This window comes from Pygoscelis adeliae, unplaced genomic scaffold, assembly GCF_000699105.1.
Source record: "Pygoscelis adeliae isolate BGI_AS28 unplaced genomic scaffold, ASM69910v1 Scaffold354, whole genome shotgun sequence".
Taxonomy (NCBI): Eukaryota; Metazoa; Chordata; class Aves; order Sphenisciformes; family Spheniscidae; genus Pygoscelis; species Pygoscelis adeliae.
The window spans coordinates 698,163-708,403 of NW_008824618.1; positions in this window are offsets into that span (position 1 = coordinate 698,163).

Sequence of the window (10,241 nt, forward strand, 5' to 3'; positions counted from 1 at the left end):
CATGACTAGTTTAATTAGATTAGAGAAGGAGAAGAAGAGTAAATGTTAGGGGAGAAAAAGCAAATAGGAAGCTATCTGAAGGTTTTGAGTCTTTAACACAAATTTGGGACTGATGTATGAGGAGACACTATAGGGAACAACAGAAAAAAATGCTGAGGAGGTAAATCAAGTAGTTATAATTTTTGTATAACTGGGTACCCACGAAAACAAGTCTGAAAATGCTGCTCAGCATGGGGTGCTAAAGGAAATATGGATAAAGTCAGAAAACCATCTCAAAGACACAGAAACAGCCTCACTACCCCTTATATATGTCATATATGTCCTGTAAGAACAACATTTAGTCAATAATTTCAGAAGTTCACAGCAAATCAACAGGCACAGCTGAGTTTTCCCCATGATTTATACCTCTAAAACTATCTACCCAAATAAGTCTTCCGGGTAATGCCTTAGACAATTTTCAAATATTTTTTTCAGAAAACCACACTGATTAATGTGATATTATTCACACAATTGCCACATGTAAGGTGCGACCACAAGAATAAGAGTTGGGGAAATAACTATTTTTCTTTTTGTAGACATTTAACATTGTATTGTTTAAACCTATTTCTTGATTAAAGAACTGCAGTCATCAACTGCATTTACAAATTAGAGAGAACGGTTTCCAGCAAAATACTTCATGTTGCATATTAATGGATATAGAAGAACAATTAGTGTCTTTTTTCAGGTAGAAACGGTTTCTGTATTTTTCTTTGCTTTTCAGTAAGAACACTGATAGACTATGATATGTTATAATAAAACCAATGAACTAAGAATTTCTGAGTGCTAAACTTACCCCATCTAAATTGTATTTATGATTGTGTAGTTCTTAAACTTTATGTCATTCAAGTTATCTTTTTAATTCCCTGATCACCAATTAAATAAGAGAGTTTTGAAATGTCTTAGTGTTATCTGTCCTAGCAGCATCAAAACTATGCTCAATTTGTACAGACATTGGTTGCATTTTTTAAAGATTCTTCAGCTCAATACCTTCAAATCTAAATTATATTTGACACTGCAATTGCAGAAGTTCAATGACTTTTGAGTGTAAATAGTACCATTTAGCCAGGAAACAATTTAATTGTTTCTGAAAACAGTCTGCGAGTTCAGCTTAGAGACTGTTCAACCAAAGTTTGTGTCTTTTAAATTTGAAAGGCTCATATATGCAACAGTCATTTATGTGATCCTGCTTGTAAGCCTTTTGATTAGGGAAAGTGGAAGAAAACAACATAATCTTGTGGGGAAAAAAAAAAATCTGTTGAAATAAGAAACCAGGTCATCTTGAAAAGGCGGAAAGTGAACTGAACACTCAAAAGATACAATTTCACAAAGAATACAACTTTCTTGTAGAGAATCATCTGTTACAGATAAGCCAAACCACTGAATAGTCAGTCATAAACTTTTTAGACCAGTGCCAGGAGCGCAAGATTTGTCCTGCCAGGACGCAGTACTGACAATCTCTTCTGAATTCACGGGACTGTAGACACTGTAAGGGTAGGACACCCAGGCTTGAAGAACGTCATCCTAACTGTGCCCCTTTCCTCCCATGGTTATACAGCTAACTGATGCAGATCTGGGCATCTGAAAATTTCGTTAGATGAATCCCTTTGTGCCCCAACAAGACCATGGCAGAATTTATCTCAAGGCTCATTTCTGAACCATGAGTTCCTTGTTTTTGAAGACAACAATAGGTTTGTAGCCATTATCATCCCTTTCTTCAGTACTCTTTTTTCAGGCCTTTTCTTCCCAAAGGGTTATAACTTGAAGTGGCCTTCCCCCATGCTCATACGCTGAGGCTCACAGTGCTCTATCAATCTGCTCATCAGACAAAAGGAAAGAAATGGGATAAAGTTAAAGAAAGAAAATATTTCAAGATTAGCCCTCCCAGTGTAAATCAGCATGTGGACCTTCGCTGGGTCACATGAAAACCTCACGCTCACATTTAATTTGCCCATCCTGAAGTATTTTTCCTCCTAATGCCAAATACCATAATGCTCTCTGTCAGTGATTTGAAATTATTGTATAAGCTACATATCGGGTACACTATTGTTAATGAAATGCACACAAGATGATGAACAACTTCCTTTTCCTGCTGGAGCCCAGCTGCAACCAGGCCCTGTATCCTTGATGCTGTAAATCAGGCCTTTGTACTCCGGGAGGATTCAATCAGCTGCAGGTGTGGGCCCGCCAAGGCCCGCCTGGGATTAGGTAGCAGTATTTGATATGAGATCCCAAACAGCACCAGCAATCTACACACCACATGTGGCCAGTCTTTGGAGAAAGCAAAGGAAAAACGCTGATGAAATGTGGCACAGGACCATGGAATGCAATTTCAAACTTCCACATCTGCAGGAAAGAGAGAAAGAAAGTTCCTAATTTTACAATGATGATGTCATTGAGAATACATGATAGTGAAAATGATGTGCCAAGGCTTTCATAAATTTAACCACTTAGGATGCTGCTAACCGAGGGTTGAGATCTGTGTGTGATATTCATTGTTATAAATGCATTAAAGTTCCGCGAAGCAACACACTGCTCTGCTGGTCTGTCAAAGGGTGTCTGTGGGTGTGTTTGTATTGTGAACGTGGCTGCATGGACCGAGCATTACCGCGACACTTGTACTCTATGCAGACACAAATCTGAGCCTTTGCTGAAGCTTGTCCACTAAACACTATCATTAAAGAGAGGTGATTTGATCAAACTTATTCCAGCCTGAAAAGGTAAAACACTTGCCTTCAACAAGAAATAACAAAAACGGTTGTTCAGTTCACTCCCTGAGGTTAAAAGTTGTGAAGAGTTTATTTTTAACATATATCCTTGATATCTGAGGGATAAAGAAATGTTAAAACAGGTCTGGTTTTGTTATTACTGTAAAGATAAAATATATTGAAAAGAGCATGTCCTCGATTTTTTTTCATAAAAAAATCTGTTTTCCATTAGCTTATCTTGATAGCTGAAGTTAATCATTATTTTCAACCATATATGATTTAGATATTATGTCATTAATTCATGTACAATCCATCTGAATAATGATTGTGGTTTTCTGCTTTACAAATTCATCTACTTCACTGAGAAACCAAGAGAGTCAAATTCCAAGCAACATCTGGTTTCCATTTTATGTAATTGCTATTTTCAGAGTTATAATCATGTGTTATTGTAAGGACCACAGTGTCAATCATGCTGCTAATGGGGAAAATTCAATGCCTAAATACCTGAGAGAACAAGAAGCTGACTTAAACAGGTGCATTTAGACACTTGGTTTTAAGTATAATTCTAGTCTACCAATTTAAATAAATCATTTTAAGAAGAAACTATATTCTTTCCATACCTTCTACTGAACCAAAGTTTAATACAAGCTTTCTACACTGTGAGCCTGGTTTTGTTCCCATCAGTTCAAAAACAGTAGGATTTGATCCCATGCAAGTTCCACTACCATTAACCCAGCACAGCTCTAAATCCAGTTTACTTAGCCAATGTCAGTACACAGTTAACCCCCTTTTGCAAATATGAGTGGAGGGGAGAAAATTTTAGCTCCTTTTAATGAATATAAGGTAGACATCTGCCTTATTTATCACACCCATAAAAAGGTGCAGAAAATAGACAGACATAGGAAAAACACGACAATCCATGTTTTCAGGTAAACTACTGTACCAAAAATGCAGTGTAAATATATTTTTATCAGCTTAATTTAGAGTTTGATTATAAGTAGAGTAAAAAGTATTCATCAACATTCAGAGCAGTTACAACTCAAGGTGTAGAACATGACAGAAAAAGCTCTCTGATCAATCTTTCTTGTATTTACCACTTCCTCTTTTTTATAATTTTGTTCATACAAATTTTCAGGTACAGCTGACTAGTTCCTGCTTAAAAAGTATGTAGGAAACTAATACACATTTTAATAATATCCATAATGTTTTACTATGGATAATAATGCATACATGGAAAATATATATTTACATGTGCAGTAATTTTATATATTTGGGGGGCAAGACTTTGATCAATTGTGGGGGTGTGCAAAAATACATTCATTTTTATTTCAGTACTCACTATATCAACCAGCAGGTGCTCACTCACCCATTACGTTTGGGTAGCAACACTCAATAAATACATAAAGTATTGTTAATCTCTGCTTTTGAAAACAAGGTAAGGAGAACAGTGACAAGTCTTGCAATCCCAGCAGCAGAGGGCTTCTGTGAAAATTGCCCTTAGCAGGAGCAGTAAAAGCTTTTTTGTTAGGAAAAGGAAGTTGCTTTCTTCTGTCTTGGTGAATATAGTTTTGAAAACATGTCAGTTTAAACCAATTAGATGGGACAAAAAAAACCATTGTCTGCACCGCCTGTTAATACCTTCTGAATACACCCATATTTCATCCCATCTTTCCTCGTCAAAACCTTCAGGTACACAGTGGTGTAAGTACGGGACAGGAATGGGTGGTGTTTAAGAGAATTAGGATTGAGAACGACTTTCCTGACCTAAATCTGAAAGTTAATCTCCGCTAGCTCCTCTGGTGAATATTTGAAGTTCAGGCTGAGATGAGCTGCCAAATTGGAAGCTGTGCCTCTTATTGCCTTGAGAGCCACAGCGGGCACACCCCGGCTCTGCTTCCCTGGGGCTTCAGCATTAAATTCTCTGCAGTTGCATCCACACAAGTAGTTTTGCATGTATGCACAACTTCAGCTCTGCAGGGTGTGGTTGGATCCTTTTCCAGCTTGGATAAGTGCCTTTGTGCACTGTGAGGCAAGAGCTGCATTTACCCATCTGGTAATTTTATGGCCGCATTAATTGACCTAAAGTAAATTTCTGCATTTGCTGATATGCACACATCAGTCAGCCATGATTATGAAGGATGTCTAAGGTGATTAAAAAAGATAAACAAGACCATGACACTTGGGAAACCCTGAGCTGCCATGTCACCTGAATTGCAGGTAACAGCCCACCCCTAGTAGGAACGTGCAAGTAAAGGCAATTTATATTTTCATTTTCCCTAGAAAACAATGACTGAGGTGAAGGTTCATCAGTACTGCTTGCAGGGAATGCAAAAACATGAAAAGAGACACACTGAATTAGTCCAGAACATGGTGGAGAACATTGCAATATATTCTGGGGTATTTTCCCATGTGAGTTAATAAAGCTATATGGCAAATACAAATATGCAGCTATACAAATGGAACACATTAGGGGAGTGATGGGTTAGCACTGGGGACCCTCACAGTTTTCATAAGTGATCCCTTGAGCGAGGGGTTGTGTTTGTTTCTCTTTTTCTTTTTTAAATCACTTTTCATCTCAGGATTAAGTACAAACCTTAGTTTTCTCTTTTTAAAAAGGACATATCAAGCCTGAAGAAACTCCTGAAGACTTCAAAGCTAACACTCCCGATGACAGAAGGTAAATCAAAAGAACTCCAGATTTATGGTTTTTTTTTTTTTAAATCTTATGATTTTGAGAGGATGCAGCTCATGATTTGTAATGCACAGGGTCAGTAGAAATGCAGACATACTCTGCATTGCAAGTCTCCATGTAAAGCACAAGACACATACTACACCAGAGGTAGCTCCTTACTTCTTAGGGTTGACAGCAAAATTCCAGGGTCTAATTTCACAGCTTTTATTTCATGACTAACTGTAATGCTGAATTTGTGGGTATAAGTCTTGGTATATCACATTATTAGTTCTGTTAATGTGTTAATTAGTTCTGTGTTTGCAAAACATTGCCTTAAAATAGGTAAATCAATAGCATTCTTCTCATATGCAAATAAATAAGTTAACTGGATTTTCCTCCTTCATAAGGTTATATTCTTCAGTTACAGCAGTAAACAAGGGTAGTTATCTGTTCTTCCTGAATTTACTTACTGTTATCATGCAAATCAACTTTACATTCCCCAAATCTGAAATTTCACCAATATTAATTTTGTCATCATTTATTAAAGTAGAGGGAACAAAAAGCTGTACCCAAAGAAATCTTCACAACCAAATAAAGCAGATAAAAATTCCTGTGCAACTCATGACAGTGAAGAAGAACACAATAAATTTGGCATTTTCCATCTCAGACATGGAGGCATGGAGAAGTTGAATGTATTATAATTTTCACAGAAGTTCAAATAATTAATTGTTCCAACAAAAATAATTTTATTAGCATCTTCTAGAAGTAAAATTTGTTGCAAGACACATGACAAATTATTCATATGGAATTATTTTTACTACATTAGAGTCAACTAAAAGTTGCACAATAAGCAGTAAGAGAATTTCTTGTCCATGCAAACATCTTAGTTTGTGTTTTGAGTATGCAGTTGTGTGGTTTCTCAGTTATTGGCAATGAAGTCTGTCTCAGTCAATTTCTTGGGACTCATCTCTGTGGTATTGCACAAAGACCACAGTAGAAGCCTAATTTTCATAAATAAGCATTGAAAAAACAGAGTTCCAGAATAGTATTTTTCAACTGTTTTCAGTAGGTGATAGTCAGCTGATTTTAGACTTTCAGTTCAGGTGAAAGTGACTTTCAGTTCACTATATGGTCGGGGGAGAGGAAGTCACTTCTAATCAGGATACTCAGCCTTGATGCCAAGCCAGATGACAATGTGAATATCTCAGGTGTCCATGAGCTGTTGTAATCATGTACTTGATAGCTCCTTGCTTTTGCCATCATTTTTAAGTATATTTGGAATAGGTGTCAATGGGGTACCCCTTATTTTCTTTTTTAACCTATACTTGTCCTACTATAAACTAGATGCACTAAATGAACCATTAGTGAAAGGCATTAAAACACAACAACAAAAGGAAGATCTTGTGTGGTTAAATTAGTTGAATAAATACAACTCTTAAAAGTTTTGAGAGACATCTCGATATTAATCCTTCAGAAATTCAGGGTGAGATTCAGTTGTCTAAACATAGATAAAACATAGGTACTTAGCACCATTTTAGATGGCCTAAGGTGTTCCACCACCTCCATGAGCTTCTCCAGATACGTGTGGGTCCATTGTACATCCTATGTTATAGGCAAAACAGCTTGTGTGGTTAGTTCGGATGTATCAGGGCATTTCAGATGACAGCAGACATGTATGTGTAAGCAGCTGAATTTTATCCATGAGATTCAACTCACACAGCAAGGGATATTATGTAGGCTACTAAAACCCACTGTGAGGGGTAGCCAATAAAGTCAGAGAGGCCCAGGCCCAGGTGACTGTAGTGCTCATTTACATATCTTGATCTAACAGCTGAATCCCACCTCTAATATCTCTTCCATCCTGTAGAAGCTAGGTAGGTATAGCCACAGATTATCCCTAGCCATAAAAAAAGGCTGATGCCAATGCCCAACTTTTAGCATGGGATCCTCATTGAAGATCTTTCTTAAGACTTTACATTAATTACATACTTACCTGACTCTGAAGACTCACATTCTTAAAATGGGGGCTCTTTGTGCAACTCAGCTGCCTTAACACAAGTACCGAATGCCATCAGAGACACCCTCTGACACATCCACATAAGGCTGGCAAGGTCTGACATAGGACCTTCTGGATCAGCAGCAGGAGGCCAGGCAGGATCCCATACTGAGCTTGAAAGGACACAAGGTGCTTACTGGTGGGCAACAAAATCAAACCATCTATGACCAAATCCCAGCTATGAAGGTTCACATCATGATTTCTAACCCTCCTCAACACTCTGATGATGCCTTAGAAGGATTTTTTTTATTTGCATGGAGAAAAAGACATCATGGTACATAAAATAATAAATGACAAGGGACAAAATGATCCAAGAAAACAATAGTCTAAATACCACAGTCATGTTATTAATGGTGAGGTCTCCAGGCAATAGAGCATTTTCCCAAGGGAACTCATGGTAGAACCATTGATTAGCTACTTAAAAGAAGACAAAATAATACTCTTAAGAACAAATATTTCTGTAGGGAATGATTCTGTATGTGATTCAGCATGATGACCTCTTAGCTCTAGTCCGTAGACATTTTCTTTGAGTGTGTGATACCAGGTAATGAATGTACAGACTCAGTGTAAATATTAGCTGGCTTAGGAGGATTTAAAAAGTAAACATGTGGAACACAGTTTGAAATATTCATGTTTTCCTCTCATAGTAGGCCAATGTAAACATTATTCCACATGTTATCAAGTAATTCCAAAGCTAAATGTACTCACCACAAGAATGGTCATGATCAAAATCTAACAAAGTTCTTTTGAAAGGGCTCAGTGTACATAAATTAAAGGTAGCCCAAAGAAAGACATGATTTCCTTCCAGCTCCTGGGGAAAGAACTGAGGAACACTTGCCCTTGCTATTCAGTAAACCAGGTCCACTGCTAGCCCAGTCTGAGCTCCAAGCAATCCATATGCAAGGCAAGGAACAACCTGTCTATGCCTTTGCCCCTCAGGAAGGCCTGATTCATGAGGCACAAGCAGAACGTGGTGCATGAGCATGGACACTGTCTTCTATGCAGAGAACAGCAATCATGGTGGCTTTCAGTGAGACTGAAGGAGGCAACTGTTTACAAAATGAGGAATGGTAGGATCATGTACTGAGCAAGTGGAGAATTCAAGCTTGGTATCATTTTCATTCAACCTTAGGGGCTCATACTGTCCCCATGACTGTTGCAATCTTAACTGCAGTGGCTCGGCTTCCAGAAAAGAGGAATGCAGTGAGTTCCCTTCATCTATGCAGCCAGCCTGCTTAATCACTGTTGATTGGGATAAGCTTCTCAGAGAAGGGCAACTATGCTTTTAAATCCCTCCAACACTGAGCACAAGTCTTCACTTCTGAGCAATTATTCAAATCCAGGTAATAAAGTTCCTCAGTGAAGTTATCTCTGCTCCATACTGAAGCAAGTGAAAATGCTAATCAGCATCCAGGATTTAGGAGTTGCAGTTTGAAGGAAAATGCTAACTCCAGGTCCCTGTACTTGGTCTATCCTATTGGCTAGTTTTAGACAGCTCCTACTTAACTTTCAAGACTAAGGAATGACTCATTGGAGGTCGTTGCATCCCTACAGGGATTGTGTAAGAAAACTATGTATCTGGATTCCCTGCCTGTGTCCAGATAGACATTTATAGACATTGCACTGCCAGAAACAGATGCCAAGAGAGGGAATTCTGAACCTGACCCAATGGGAAATAATAATGATATGCCTGTCACAAACTAATCATAACATCACAAATGGGGCAAACAATCTTTTATTGATTTGATTTATTTTTGGCTGTGTCTACAGTTTTGGTTTTCAGTGAATTAATGTCTTCTTTAGATGACATAATTAGAAAATATTCCCAAGAGAGACAAAACCAAAGAGTTTTTATTGTTCCTATCTGCACCCTATCTATGGGTGCTACTCCACTTTAGTCAGCAGTTACATTCCCTTATCCCAGTGATTAATTTCTTCCAAAGCCTTAACTGTAAATAATTACCTCCTGATAGGCAGATCCCATCTTTTAGATAGTTAAGCTTCTTTAATCAGTACATTCTTGTCATGGTTTAACCCCAGCCAGCAACTAAGCCCCACACAGCCACTTGCTCACTTACTCCTCCTCAGTGGGAAGGGGGAAAGAATCAGAAGGGTAAAAGTGAGAAAGCTCATGGGTTGAGATAAAGACAGTTTAATCGGGAAAGCAAAAGCCACGCGCTCAAGCAAAGCAAAACAAGGAATTCATTCACCGCTTCCCATGGGCAGGCAGGTGTTCAGCCATCTCCAGGAAAGCAGGGCTCCATCACATGTAACAGTTACTTGGAAGACAAACGCCATCACTCTGGACGTCCCCCCTTTCCTTCTTCTTCCCCCAGCTTTATATGCTGAGCATGATGTCATATGCTATGGAATATCGCTTTGGTCAGTCGGGGTCAGCTGTCCCAACTGTGTCCCCTCCCAACTTCTGGTGCACCCCCAGCCTGCTCGCTGGTGGGGTGGTGTGAGAAGCAGAAAAGGCCTTGACTCTGTGTCAGCACTGCTCAGCAGTAACTAAAACATCCCTGTGTTTTCAACACTGTTTCCAGCACAAATCCAAAACATAGCCCCATACTAGCAACTATGAAAAAAATTAACTCTATCCCAGCCAAAACCAGCACAATTCTTAAAAATATTATCTCAGGTTTCCTTCACAATCTATTTCTGGAATAATGTTTTTGGTAGTGAAAAAACTTTGCTACCAGTTACAATACTTTCATCAGCCCCATAAAAGGAAGAGAAGCTGCTTCAGCAGGGATCATTTATGGATGGA